Here is a 5,168-nt window from a genome sequence, read left to right on the forward strand (position 1 = left end):
GACAAATCAACTCCTGTGACAAGTTGAAACGATGACAACATGAACGTGAAGCGGGGACTGCTGGGGGGAAGAGTGTTAGGGACATTGTACAGCTCATTGTGAAGTCCTCAAGTAGATCGAATTCTGTCTTGTGTTGGATCAAGTTTCATTATTTTGTCCCGAGGCAAGAAAAACCTTCTATCTTATTGAATCCAAGTCTGGATTACGTCCCTTTTTTTTTTTGGTTTGCTTGTTGCGACATTGTGAAGTCCTCCCGATGAGTCGGTCATTGAAACTTTTTATCTTATCTTATAATTACAGACACTACTTCCAAAGAAATGTACGTCGTACGCTTATTCAAATGTTAATCTAGTCATCCAAATTAATTAGAGATTTAAACTCTGCTTAATCATTGGTTTACCTGTCTGATTCAGGCAATCCATTCCATACTCTAATTGAAATAGAGAGGAAGGAGCACTTCTACGACTTTGTCCTAGAATAGGGAATAAGAAATGTGCCTCTATCTTTGTGCCTATCTCAGTATTGTATTCGGTTTTGTATTTCTATTTATAAAATATGGTTTTATGTATTATTGCTACTTTACGTTTCATTACCCTGCCCTGAAGAGTCTCTAATTTTAGTGAATTTACTAATGATGTTACTCTAGTGAAATGTGAATGTTCTTTAGTTACAAAACTTAGTTATTGTTTACATCTGTCCTAGTTTCTTCTAAGTTTCCTAGAGTTGAAAGGTCGCAGAGAACATGTCGCAGTTATCTATGTAACTGTATAGTAGAATTATTTCTCTAATTGATAGTGCGGCGTTGATCACTATATTGATGACGTCATTACACTATTAATATTTTCTGTGTAGACTAGAGGACTGAGTTTTTGTTGCTTGTCACAACTTCTAGTGACGTAAATTTAGTGTGTGTGTGATTTGCGTCATTTATCGTCTAGTACAGTCTCTCCATTGTTTTGTACGTTGGTACAGATAGACGTGTCTTGAGAGCTCTGGAATTTCTCCTTGGGTTTTGTTATTGGATAGCCTTAGCATTTGCCTTGGACATTTTCTTGTTGGATTATCTTGACCCCTGTTTAGGGTGAGTTTTATTTTTCATTGTATAGTTTTTCTATTTGAATTCGTTCGTATTTGTAAGTCTATAATTAGACTAGATATAGATGATTAGAAGAATCCTTTCTTTTATCTTCTATAGGGTTTTAGCGTCAAGACTAAGTTTTAGTCGTAGTCTCAGTTGAAGACTCTATTTCAAGTATTAGTGTCAAGTCTATATGTTAGACTCTGTGTCAAGTCTCAGTGTCAAGACTTGTTTATTCAGTCTCAGGTCTATATTGAGAGTACAACTTTAGGTCTACAGTCTACAGGACTGAGGTCTTTCTCTCAGTTGGTCGTCTGGTGTGCACGTTGATTTGTACATGAGTCTGAGGTTCAAGATTCCAGACTGCGGGTTGCAGTGGTCAGACCTGATGGTGTAGTGTCAACTATGAACTTCTACTTTTTGGAATTGTCGTCAGTGGACAGTACCTGATCTAGAGGCTAGATCTACATATATTACCAGTTGTTGTTTTTGAGATTGAAGGACTATGTGATCCATTGAACTACTTATTATAGTTAAGGTAATATACTATGTGTTTCATAATTATATGAATGATCTTTATCTAAGGAGACTAACTGGATCATTGTAGATTACATATTATTACATATTGATATTTCATACTATTATTATCAGTCATCATGAATCAGTCATTTGTAAATATATCACAAGAATAAATTTTATTGTTATTTACATCATACACTTAGTTTATTAGTTTATCTACAACTATATGTGTATGGTGTGCTTGTCAGGCTGAACTTGAGCCAAAATATTATAAGTTCAGAAAATAATAACAATAATACAAATTGAAATAATATTTTATATTAATAAATATTTGCATTGGAAATATATAATAATAATTTGATAAATACAAGAATACAAGAACCTGACAGAACACACATTGTTATATTAATCTAACCAAGGTTGAAAAGCATTTTTGCTCTATGTTCTTGTTTGATTTTTTAAAATGTCTTTTAATATGACAAGCACTAATTATTATTTAAATGATTTTATATGCATGTTGATTTTCATTTACTATAACACCTAGATATTTTTTATTTATTTTTTAGTGTTAATGACTAATAAAAAATACTTTGAAAAAAAACAAAGCTTATACGAAGTGTAATTTGTGATAGATCTTGACCAGTGATGGGCAAATTACGACTCGAGGACCAAGTCCGGCCCGCCGAGACGTTTTATCCGGCTCGCTACATGTTTTGTAATGACAATTAAAAATAACTATTTCATTCACAATAATAATAAATAAAAGTTTTGATTCTGCATGAATCTCGTGTTCTTGTTCACAGATCTTCTCTATAACATGAAATAATGAAATGAGAGGGGGAGGGGAGAGAAAGGGATATCTGGGTGATCGGTGACCGTAATCGGTTTCTTAGAAGCATTTTTAGAAAAGGTGGGAGGGATAGAGCTGAATTCAAACTCATGGCTTACGCTTCCTCAAGTCGACACACCAACCACTAAACTAGTGAGGTGCTTACGACAATAGAAGTTTTTAGAGCTATATATTGTTTGTTTCAAACTTAATTTAAAGCAGCGACCTACAAAGGGGACCAGTTAAGCTTATACCACTACCCCAGTCAAGTACAATTTCTTTTCCTTTTTTTCGAGATACCAAACAATATACCAAACAATATAATTAATTATAAATAGTTAAATAACTAAGTGGTTATTTTTAAAAAAATTCTTGTGTTGTCAGGTAAAAGAAATTAATGTGCAAAATTTCAGCTTGATCCGAGATTAGGTGTTGGAGAAATAACATGTGCAAACTTTTTACATGACAAACACTGCACTCATCATTAATCTTCGGATTTAATAACATTGTCATTAAGTAGACTTTATATCTAGATCTACATATCAACATTTCAGATCGAATCTAGTTTAGAAATCTAGATTCTATCTTGAAACTAGATTGTTACTAGTCTAGATCTAGCTCTACCTCACTTAAGTTTATTAATTAGGATTGACCTTCATGGCTACATCTACTATCTAGATTATTCTATATAGAGTATAGATCTAGAAAAGTTCTATAGCTAGTCTAGATCAGACTCTGTTGTTCTACTATCTATACAATATTGAACGTCTCGTTCTGAGACCGCATGCAACCAGGTGCTCTCTTCTATGTCTGCAATGGCAAGTAAGCGCCTAAGCTGGTCTTTAAAGCGTTTCCGTGGGGCGACTCGACCACCTTTTAGCTCACCAAAAAAAAAGACTGCTTTTGGGTTAACCCTAACCCAATACGTGCCCTACACAGCGTAACTCTCGGACTATAAGAAGTCCCTCTTTACTAGTTTGTACTGTCCATACCGGCGTTCGCAAAAACATCACTGTTTGTAGTGCTGTCTTGCCACCCTTTGGTAAAAGCGTTCAAATAGTCTTAGTCTTTTTTTTCGGTATAATACCCATGTCTCAGATCCATATTGAAGTGTTGAGAGAACCACTGCTTGGTAGACCCTTTTTTTTATAGGCAGGTCGAGCGATCTATTCCGCCAACTCACTCCTGGAGGCGTCCTAAAGCACAACTGGCCATGGCCAGACGGTTATCAACTTCCTTGAAAGGGAGGTGGCATTTGATGTTTCCTAGATATGTGAAGTGGTCTACCTCGTTAAGGGGACGTCCATTTACGGTGATCTTTGGGACTGAGTAGGTTTTATTGGGTCACTTCTGGAACATGACTTCTATTTTCCCGAGGTTTATAGATAAACAGAAAGAGGCGGCAGCGTATACGAATTCGTTGACCGCGATCTGGAGAACATGTTCATTGTGGGCTAGCAGGGGGCTATTATCGGCTTAGAGAAGCTCTGTTATGACCATTTCTTTTGTTTGTGTATGGGATAGTTGAGGTCGAAGATTGAGCACATTGCCGTCCGAACGAAACTTGATGTCGATGTCTCCTTGCAATCGCTGCCTCATTTGATCCAGCATTAGGCCAAAGAAGATAGTGAATAGAGTAGGAGCAAGTACACAGCCTGCTTCACGCCATTTTCTATTGGGAAATGATCGACATGTCACCATTGTGTCTAATCTGTCCCACATGAAACTACTTGAGAATAGATAGGAGCGTAGTTGGGCATCCGAGCCTGGCCAAAATCCTCCATAAACCATTGACCGTGTCGAAAGCCTTGGTGAGGTCCACGAAGGCTTCGTATATATAGGTTTATATAGTGTACTAGACTGAAAATCAAGACCAAGTCTAAGACTCTAGATCTATACTAGAGTTACAGCCTAGAGTAAATTCTGATTATCTTAGATTCTATTTCTACTATATTTATAACCTAGATATATATATATTCTAGAAGTAGATCTATACTGATTCTATAGTTACAATTCGAATTCAACTTGAATATTTATGATTATATAGATTACAGATTATAACTAGATTTTATAGATCTATGACTATTATGACAAGGTCCATGGCATGTGTGAGATCAATTTTTCAAAGCAACTATACTTAATGGACTTCATCTAAAACAAACTCATTCACATCCGATTTTTTTTATGTATAAGCTTAGCATTTTTTGGACCAATGTCTCACAACGGCTGATAAGAGAAATCAGGTATAAACATCAGGAGAAAACACGACCCCTTAACTAAAGAAAAAATTAAGAAATTAAAAGAGACACAAAATAGATAATGAGATTCATTTATAACAAACTAATATTCACAGTTTATTATAGTAACACCTTTTTAAAAACACCTTTTAAAAAATTAAAAGTTTTAAAGTCACAAAAATTTTTATTTCCATAGTTATTTTTGTGTATCGGAAAATGCCGGTCACTTGAAGTAAGCTAGTCCTAAAAAAATACACAAATCTTGGGTAAAAAGACTCGTCAAATAAAGTACTGTAAATGTGTAGTTTAAGGTGCTTGTTTCAGGTCTTTTCTTTCTATAACCTCTATCGGGTTCTATCCCAATCACTCGTAGTTTTGTGCAGAATTTTCTTCTCCATTAGGCACACTTAAAATTATAGCATAATAATGTCAGTTTAATTAAAAAAAAACACAAAAAAATGCAAAAGATATATAATGAAAAAGGTACTCCCGGCCCAATTTATAA

At 35.0% G+C, this 5,168-nt stretch overlaps 1 long non-coding RNA gene across 1 annotated transcript; it reads left to right on the forward strand.

The window, feature by feature from the left end:
- The first annotated feature begins 748 nt into the window (after positions 1–748).
- LOC129926596 (uncharacterized) lies at positions 749–1,786 on the forward strand. The gene is made up of 2 exons (XR_008778298.1): positions 749–1,081; positions 1,196–1,786. It is a non-coding gene; the product is annotated as an uncharacterized LOC129926596 (long non-coding RNA).
- The last annotated feature ends 3,382 nt before the right edge of the window (positions 1,787–5,168 follow it).

Source organism: Biomphalaria glabrata, chromosome 6 (genome assembly GCF_947242115.1).
Source record: "Biomphalaria glabrata chromosome 6, xgBioGlab47.1, whole genome shotgun sequence".
NCBI classification, from domain to species: domain Eukaryota; kingdom Metazoa; phylum Mollusca; class Gastropoda; family Planorbidae; genus Biomphalaria; species Biomphalaria glabrata.